The 10554-nt window shown below is 45.1% G+C and overlaps 1 pseudogene; it reads left to right on the forward strand.

Annotated features, from left to right (window-relative positions):
- Positions 1 to 9352: 9352 nt before the first annotated feature.
- On the forward strand, positions 9353 to 10332 carry LOC119314205 (annotated as a pseudogene).
- The last annotated feature ends 222 nt before the right edge of the window (positions 10333 to 10554 follow it).

Raw genomic sequence — 10554 nt, forward strand, 5'->3', positions numbered from 1 at the left:
CAGCCGGCGGCGACCAAACCCGGGGCGGCAACACGCCGGAGTTGTTCGGGTTTCGCGTACAGACAGCGGTTTGAGCCGCGGTTGATCTCTACGGACGCGTCATGGTGAGGCGCGTCGTTTGGTAGCAGCGGGAGGTGCTGAGGTGGTCGGAATCAGCAATGGCGGCGAGCGAGGCGGCGGCCGGAGCTCGGGTGGGTGCGGGGTTAGCGCTGCGGCTTGCAAACGAGTTGCCACGCTAGCGTTACTCCACGGGTCGTTGCGAGTGCAACGAACGCACGCGCGGGGCCATTTAGTCACCGGGGCTTCGCCGGCGACGAGCCCACGCGGCGACGGCTACGGTAAGCAAGGGGGCGGCGGCTACGGCAAACAAACGAAGGCGGGATTAGGGGGAAGAGGACCGGGGGCTCACCACGGTCACGAAGAGATGCTCGGCGAGGTCGGGGACGGTCCGGAGCCGGCGAATTTGACGAAGATGGCCCGCGGGTCCGAGGTAGAAGACGACGGCGATGGCGGCGATGCAGGCTTCCGGAGGGCTATGGATCGGTGGGGAGGAAGAGGGGGTCGAGGCGGAGCTCCCTGGGGCGTCGGTGAGGCGTGGGGAGCACGGTGGCTGCGGCAATCGGCGTCGGTGGCGGCGGCTCCGCTCGGGTCCGAGGTGCGGAGCGAGAGGGAGAGCAGGAGAAGGGGATGAGCACGGGAGGGAGTTGAGAGAGGCCTGAGGGGGTGCGTGGCATCCTTAGCCGATCCGGGGCGGGGCGGCAAGCAGGAGGTGGCTCGGGCGCGTGCGCGCGCGCTCCGGCCACGCGCCTCTGTCCTACTGTCCCGAGGAGGAAGACGACAGGGAGGGCGCTGGTGGGCTGGGCCGGCCAGGGGGGGGGGGAGCTGGGCCGGCTGGTGGGCTGCACGGGTGAGGCCAGGTAGGCTTTACTCTTTTTATTTTTTTCTCTCTCTTTTTGTTTTAACTCTGTTTTCTATTTTGCAGGTTTGTTTTGAATTTGGTTTTGAAACCAATTCAATTTATTTTGCTTCTGACAATATTTTTAGGAGCTAAAAGAATTAAAACAATGCTCCACAAAAATATTTCAGAATTATTGGACCTATATTTATTTAACAGTAGATATAAGTCCAATTCAAATAGCTATGATTTAAATTCAAAGTATCAAAAATAAATCCTTAAAAATGTTCAATATTTTGGTTGGGACCAGAACCCTTACCAAAAATTATCAAACATTTAAGAAGAGCCTTTTGGAGCAATGAATAAGATTTCTAGGGTTTTTGCCCCTCTTTTATTTAGGGTTTTGAGGCTTCCAATATTCCTCAATTCAAGTTTCAAAAATATAGACATGATGCACACATGAAGCTAACCTAGAGCAATGCCTGAAGCTAGGGATGTGACACAAGTGCTCTGTGATATGATATGGCCAAAGTTGTGATGAAAGATGAATGATATATATGTGATGTATGAGATGTTCATGCTATTGTAATAGGAATCACGACTTGCATGTCGATGAGTATGACAACCGGCAGGAGCCATAGGAGTTGTCTTTATTTTTGTATGACCTGCGTGTCATTGAGAAACGCCATGTAAATTACTTTACTTTATTACTAAACGCGCTAGCCATAGTAGTAGAAGTAATAGTTGGCGAGCAACTTCATGGAGACACAATGATGGAGATCATGATGATGGAGATCATGGTGTCATGCCGGTGACAAGATGATCATGGAGCCCCAAGATGGAGATCAAAGGAGCTATATGATATTGGCCATATCATGTCACTGTTATTATTTGATTGCATGTGATGTTTATCATGTTTTTCATCTTGTTTGCTTAGAACGACGGTAGTAAATAAGATGATCCCTCATAATAATTTCAAAAAAGTGTTCCCCCTAACTGTGCACCGTTGCGACAGTTCGTTGTTTCGAAGCACCACGTGATGATCGGGTGTGATAGATTCTAACGTTCACATACAATGGGTGTAAGACAGATTTACACATGCAAAACACTTAGGTTGACTTGACGAGCCTAGCATGTGTACAGACATGGCCTCGGAACACAGAAGACCGAAAGGTCGAGCATGAGTCGTATAGAAGATACGATCAACATGAAGATGTTCACCGACGTTGACTAGTCCGTCTCGCGTGATGATCGGACACGGCCTAGTTAACTCGGATCATGTTATACTTAGATGACTGGAGGGATGTCTATCTAAGTGGGAGTTCATTATAATTTGATTAGATGAACTTAATTATCATGAACTTAGTCTAAAATCTTTACAATATGTCTTGTAGATCAAATGGCCAACGTAGTCCTCAACTTCAACGCGTTCCTAGAGAAAACCAAGCTGAAAGACGATGGCAGCAACTACACGGACTGGGTCCGGAACCTGAGGATCATCCTCATAGCTGCCAAGAAAGATTATGTCCTACAAGCACCGCTAGGTGATGCACCTGTTCTCCCTGCAGAACAAGACGTTATGAACGCTTGGCAGGCACGTACCGATGACTACTCCCTCGTTCAGTGCGGCATGCTTTACAGCTTAGAGCCGGGGCTCCAAAAGCGTTTTGAGAGACACGGAGCATATGAGATGTTCGAAGAGGTGAAAATGGTTTTCCAAGCTCATGCCCGGGTCGAGAGATATGAAGTCTCCGACAATTCTTCAGCTGTAAGATGGAGGAAAATAGTTCTGTCAGTGAGCACATACTCACAATGTCTGGGTTACATAACCGCTTGACTCAGCTGGGAGTTAATCTCCCGGATGATGCGGTAATTGACAGAATCCTTCAGTCGCTTCCACCGAGCTACAAGAGCTTTGTGATGAACTTCAATATGCAGGGGATGGAAAAGACCATTCCTGAAGTATTTGCAATGCTAAAATCAGCAGAGGTAGAAGTCAAAAAGGAACATCAAGTGTTGATGGTGAATAAAACCACTAAGTTCAAGAAGGGCAAGGGTAAGAAAGCCTTCAAGAAGGACGGCAAGGGACTTGCCGCGCCCGACAAGCAAGCTGCCGGGAAGAAGCCAAAGAATGGACCCAAGCCCGAGACTGAGTGCTTTTATTGCAAGGAAAGTGGTCACTGGAAGCGGAACTGCCCCAAATACTTAGCGGACAAGAAGGCCGGCAAAACGAAAGGTATATATGATATACATGTAATTCATGTGTACCTTACAATACTCGTAGTAGCTCCTGGGTATTTGATACCGGTGCGGTTGCTCACATTTGTAACTCAAAACAGGAGCTGCGGAATAAGCGGAGACTGGCGAAGGACGAGGTGACGATGCGCGTTGGGAATGGTTCCAAGGTCGATGTGATCGCCGTCGGCACGCTGCCTCTTCATTTACCTACAGGATTAGTTTTAAACCTCAATAATTGTTATTTAGTGCCAAGTTTGAGCATGAACTTTGTACCAGGTTCTCGCTTAATTCGAGATGGCTACTCATTTAAATCCAAGAATAATGGTTGTTCTATTTATATGAGAGATATATTTTATGGTCATGCTCCGATGGTAAATGGTTTATTCTTAATGAATCTCGAGCGTAATGCTACACATATTCATAGTGTGAGTACCAAAAGATGTAAGGTTGACAATGATAGTCCCACGTACTTGTGGCACTGCCGCCTTGGTCACATAGGTGTCAAACGCATGAAGAAGCTCCATGCTGATGGACTTTTAGAGTCTCTTGATTACGAATCATTTGACACGTGCGAACCATGCCTCATGGGTAAAATGACCAAGACTCTGTTCTCAGGAACAATGGAGCGAGCAACCAACTTAATGGAAATCATACATACTGATGTGTGTGGTCCAATGAGTGTTGAGGCTCGCGGTGGCTATCGTTATGTTCTCACCCTCACTGATGACTTGAGTAGATATGGGTATGTCTACTTAATGAAACACAAGTCTGAGACCTTTGAAAAGTTCAAGGAATTTCAGAGTGAGGTTGAGAATCAACGTGACAGGAAAATCAAGTTCCTGCGATCAGATTGTGGAGGAGAATACTTGATTCATGAGTTTGGCACACATTTAAGAAAATGTGGAATAGTTTCACAGCTCACGCCGCCTGGAACACCTCAGCGTAATGGTGTGTCCGAACGTCGTAATCGCACTCTATTAGATATGATGCGATCTATGATGTCTCTTGCCGATTTACCGCTATCCTTTTGGGGGTATGCTTTAGAGACTTCCGCATTCACTTTAAATAGGGCTTCGTCGAAATCCGTTGAGACGACACCATTTGAATTATGGTTTGGGAAGAAACCTAAGCTGTCGTTTCTAAAGGTTTGGGGATGCGATGCTTATGTCAGGAAACTTCAACCTGAAAAGCTCGAACCCAAGTCGGAAAAATGCGTCTTCATAGGATACCCTAAAGAAACTATTGGGTATACCTTCTACCTCAGATCCGAAGGCAAGATCTTTGTTGCCAAGAATGGGTCCTTTCTAGAAAAAGAGTTTCTCTCGAAAGAAGTAAGTGGGAGGAAAGTAGAACTTGATGAAGTATTACCTCTTGAACCGGAAAATGGCGCAACTCAAGAAAATGTTCCTGAGGTGTCTGCACCGACTAGAGAGGAAGTTAATGATGATGATCAAGATACTTCTGATCAAGCTCCTATTGAAATTCGAAGGTCCACAAGGACACGTTCCGCACCAGAGTGGTACGGCAACCCTGTCTTGGAAATCATGTTTTTAGACAACGGTGAATCTTCGAACTATGAAGAAGCAATGGCGGGCCCGGATTCCGACAAATGGCTAGAAGCCATGAAATCCGAGATAGGATCCATGTATGAAAACGAAGTATGGACTTTGACTGACTTGCCCGTAGAGCGGCGAGCCATAGAAAATAAATGGATCGTTAAGAAGAAGACAGACGCGGATGGTAATGTGACCATCTATAAAGCTCGGCTTGTTGCTAAGGGTTATCGACAAGTTCAAGGGGTTGACTACGATGAGACTTTCTCACCGGTAGCGAAGCTGAAGTCCGTCCGAATCATGTTAGAGATTGCCGCATTCTATGATTATGAAATATGGCAAATGGACGTCAAAACGACATTCCTTAATGGTTTCCTTAAGGAAGAATTGTATATGATGCAGCCGGAAGGTTTTGTCGATCCTAAGAATGCTGACAAAGTGTGCAAGCTCCAACGCTCGATTTATGGGCTGGTGCAAGCATCTCGGAGTTGGAACATTCGCTTTGATGAGATGATCAAAGCGTTTGGGTTTACGCAGACTTATGGAGAAGCCTGCGTTTACAAGAAAGTGAGTGGGAGCTCTGTAGCATTTCTCATATTATATGTAGATGACATACTTTTGATGGGAAATGATATAGAACTCTTGGATAGCATAAAGGCCTACTTGAATAAGAGTTTTTCAATGAAGGACCTTGGAGAAGCTGCTTATATATTAGGCATCAAGATCTACAGAGATAGATGAAGACGCCTCATAGGTCTTTCACAAAGCACATACCTTGATAAGATATTGAAGAAGTTCAATATGGATCAGTCTAAGAAGGGGTTCTTGCCTGTATTACAAGGTGTGAAATTGAGCTCAGCTCAATGTCTGACCATGGCAGAAGATATAGAAGAGATGAGTGTCATCCCCTATGCCTCTGACCATAAGTTTTCTAGGAAGGTACCAAAGTAATCCCGGCAAGGAACACTGGACAACGGTCAAGAATATCCTGAAGTACCTGAAAAGGACTAAGGAAATGTTTCTCGTTTATGGAGGTGACGAAGAGCTCGTCGTAAAGGGTTACGTCGACGCTAGCTTCGACACAGATCTGGATGACTCTAAGTCACAAACCGGATACGTGTATATTTTGAATGGTGGGGCAGTAAGCTGGTGCAGTTGCAAGCAGAGCGTCGTGGCGGGATCTACATGTGAAGCGGAGTACATGGCAGCCTCGGAGGCAGCGCATGAAGCAATTTGGGTGAAGGAGTTCATCACCGACCTAGGAGTCATAACCAATGCGTCGGGGCCGATCAAGCTCTTCTATGACAACACTGGAGCTATTGCTCTTGCCAAGGAGCCCAGGTTTCACAAGAAGACAAGGCACATCAAGCGTCACTTCAACTCCATTCGTGAAAATGTTCAAGATGGAGACATAGATATTTGTAAAGTGCACACGAACCTGAATGTAGCAGATCCGTTGACTAAACCTCTCCCTAGAGCAAAACATGATCAACACCAGAATTCCATGGGTGTTCGATTCATCACAATGTAACTAGATTATTGACTCTAGTGCAAGTGGGAGACTGCTGGAAATATGCCCTAGACGCAATAATAAAAGCATTATTATTATATTTCCTTATTCATGATAATTGTCTTTATTCATGCTATAATTGTGTTATCCGGAAATCGTAATACATGTGTGAGTAATAGACACCAACATGTCCCTAGTAAGCCTCTAGTTGACAAGCTCGTTGATCAACAAATAGTCATGGTTTCCTGACTATGGACATTGGATGTCATTGATAACGAGATCACATCATTAGGAGAATGATGTGATGGACAAGACCCAATCCTAAACATAGCACAAGATCGTATAGTTCGTTTGCTAGAGTTTTCCAATGTCAAGTATCCTTTCCTTAGACCATGAGATCGTGTAACTCCCGGATACCGTAGGAGTGCTTTGGGTATACCAAACGTCACAACGTAACTGGGTGACTATAAAGGTATACTACGGGTATCTCCGAAAGTGACTGTTGGGTTGAGATGGATCAAGACTGGGATTTGTCACTCCGTATGACGGAGAGGTATCACTGGGCCCACTCGGTAATGCATCATCATAATGAGCTCAAAGTGACCAAGTGTCTGGTCACGTGATCATGCATTACGGTACGAGTAAAGTGACTTGCCGGTAACGAGATTGAACGAGGTATTGGGATACCGACGATCGAATCTCGGGCAAGTAACATACCGATTGACAAAGGGAATTATATACGGGATTGCTTGAATCCTCGACATCGTGGTTCATCCGATGAGATCATCGAGGAGCATGTGCGAGCCAACATGGGTATCCAGATCCCGCTGTTGGTTATTGACCGGAGATTCTTCTCGGTCATGTCTACATGTCTCCCGAACCCGTAGGGTCTACACACTTAAGGTTCGGTGACGCTAGGGTTGTAGGGATATGTATATGCAGTAACCCGAATGTTGTTCGGAGTCCCGGATGAGATCCCGGACGTCACGAGGAGTTCCAGAATGGTCCGGAGGTAAAGAATCATATATAGGAAGTGCTATTTCGGGCATCGGGACAAGTTTCGGGGTCACCGGTATTGTACCAGGACCATCGGAAGGGTTCCAGGGGACCACCGGGTGGGGCCACCTGTCCCGGGGGGCCACATGGGCTGTAGGGGGTGCGCCTTGGCCTACATGGGCCAAGGGCACCAGCCCCAAGAGGCCCATGCGCCTAGGGTTTCAAGGAGGGAAGAGTCCTAGGAGGGGAAGGCACCTCCTAGGTGCCTTGGGGAGGAGGGATTCCTCCCCTTGGCCGCACCCCCCTAGGAGATTAGATCTCCTAGGGCCGGCGCCCCCACCCGTTGGCCCTCCTATATATAGTGGGGAGATGGAGGACTTCTTACCTTTTGCCTTTGGTGCCTCCCTCTCCCTCTCCAACACCTCCTCCTCCTCCATAGTGCTTGGCGAAGCTCTGCCGGAGTACTGCAGCTCCATCACCACCACGCCGTCGTGCCGCTGCTGGAGCCATCTTCCTCAACCTCTCCTTTCCCCTTGCTAGATCAAGAAGAAGGATACGTTACGCTGACCGTACGTGTGTTGAACGCGGAGGTGCCGTCCGTTCGGCGCTAGGATCTCCGGTGATTTGGATCACGTCGAGTACGCCTTCCTCATCTCCGTTCTTTGAACGCTTCCGCGCGTGATCTACAAAGGTATGTAGATGCAATCCAATCACTCGTTGCTAGATGAACTCATAGATGGATCTTGGTGAAACAGTAGGAAATTTTTTGTTTTCTGCAACGTTCCCCAACACAACTATTCTTCCAACAGATGTAGGTAGTTAGGTTGGTTCTTCATGTCCACACTTCAAGCTCCGAACAAAAATTAGAGTTTAACATTATTACTCTGGTTTATCAGCATTGGATATAAGAAATGGCACATGAAGCGCACTTTTATTTGCCCGTTGCAATGCACGGGCATTTGTACTAGTAAATATCAATTGAAGGAATATCATTCTGCAAAGGAAGATTCTTGAAAAGGATTGTTTCACAACTACATCCATTAATTTTAAAGTTTACTATCTAAAATGATGCTAGAGAGATAAAGCCTCAATTAAGTATAACATTGTGTTTGTTGGTTAAGTTAGGAGCACTTACTAATGTACTAAAAGAGAAATATATATTATATATTGTTTGAGTAGCATTGTAGTAGTGGTGCATATACATACGCGCACAACAACAAAGTAATATAACTATATATCGAAATAATTCATACTCGCTTTCTCCCTTAGTAGGTGGTGTCAAATTCTTGCTACTATGACATGAAGGCTTCATTCAGACCAGTGATGATACTTTGCGTAACATAAATGGGAAAGTAGAGGCACTCTTCCATATAATGAAGTTTATAATATATGTGTTTATATTGTACTATAATTATTTGAATAACTTAGCATATGTTCAGATGTATGATATATGTAATTTAAGCGCTTGAATTTTACATATAAATATAATTTTATTAATAAATATGTACCCATATAATAGCTAGGCCGTGTAGTTGCACGGGTAGATGACTAGTGATTACAATCTTGTTTGTGAGCAAGTCAAGCTTATCTAGTTTACACGTAACAACTTGTAGAACATTACAAAATTTATGCTTGCTAATAACTTCTAGAACACTACAACACTTGTCATGTAAAAGGAATTTGATGAGTCATGGCCTACTAAAGCAAGTTACATTACTAGTCTTATCTATCTTAAGAGACCACACAAGATTACAAACTAAGTACCGTGACAGCCATGCTTATCTAATTTATGCGTAACAATTTGCAGAAAATTACAAACCTAGTTTCAGAAAAATAGGCAATCTAGATTACTGTTTGATCTGTAAAGTAAATAAGATGAGTCATGCGTGTTGTCACAGCTTTTTGGTGGTGGAATGATAGTGCAACAACAAGGAACTTTAATGACCAGTCCAAGAATACACTTGTAAGTAGTGCCACCAAACAGAACATACCAAATTATGAGTTTGAGAAGCATCCAAGCACTTTCCACACAAGCAAATGCCAATTGTGAAAGAGATCATTCCATGGCAGCTATAAATAGCCCCGTAGCATGGCGATCATCCTTCCTCATCCATCATTCTCATAAGTAGAATGCATCATTTAAGCCAAGCAAGCTGTGGTCAATACAAATCCACCATGAAGACCTTTCTCCTCCTTTCCCTCATTGCTATCGTGGAGACCACCACCACAACTGCAGTTAGAGTTCCAGTGCCACAATTGCAGCCACAAAATCCATCTCAGCAACAGCCACAAGAGCAAGTTCCATTGGTACAACAACAATAATTTCTAGGGCAGCAACAACAATTTCCACCACAACAACCATATCCACAGCCGCAACCATTTCCATCACAACAACCATATCTGCAGTTGCAACCATTTCCGCAGCCGCAACTACCATATTCGCAACCGTAACCATTTCGACCACAACAACCATATCCACAACCGTAACCACAGTATTCGCAACCACAACAACCAATTTCGCAGCAACAATAACAACAACAACAACAACAACAACAAATCCTTCAACAAATTTTGCAACAACAACTGATTCCATGCATGGATGTTGTATTGCAGCAACACAACATAGCGCATGGAAGATCACAAGTTTTGCAACAAAGTACTTACCAGCTGTTGCAAGAATTGTGTTGTCAGCACCTATGGCAGATCCCTGAGCAGTCGGAGTGCCAAGCCATCCACAATGTCGTCCATGCTATTATTCTGCATCAACAACAAAAACAACAACAACAACAACAACCATCGAGCAAGGTCTCCTTCCAACAGCCTCAGCAACAATATCCATCAGGCCAGGGCTCCTTCCGGCCATATCAGCAAAAACCACAGGCCCAGGGCTCTGTCCAGCCTCAACAACTGCCCCAGTTCGAGGAAATAAGGAACCTAGCGCTACAGACGCTACCTGCAATGTGCAATGTCTACATCCCTTCATATTGCACCATCACGCCATTTGTCATCTTCGGTATTAACAGAGAAGAAAATAACTCTAGTACTAGATATACTAGTACACTTCCCGTGCGTTGCCACGGGCTTTTTCAAATTTGTACTGATTGCAAACACGATGCATGTGAAATTTGACATGTATAGAAAAGATAGACAGTAAAAAATGAAAAATAGTTGAAATCCACTCCACTTGCAATAATTTCGATAAAAATGTAATTAGCCGACTTGTACTATGAGATCTGATCGACAAAGTAGAAAAGTGGTACAAAAACATACACCCTCCACCCGCAAGTACTTGTCGGAGAAATGGATTATCCATTCTCCGAGAAGAATTTCTAGACAGAGAGAGTACAACTATTTGTCGTGCA

This window comes from Triticum dicoccoides, chromosome 6A (assembly GCF_002162155.2).
Source record: "Triticum dicoccoides isolate Atlit2015 ecotype Zavitan chromosome 6A, WEW_v2.0, whole genome shotgun sequence".
Lineage (NCBI taxonomy): Eukaryota > Viridiplantae > Streptophyta > Magnoliopsida > Poales > Poaceae > Triticum > Triticum dicoccoides.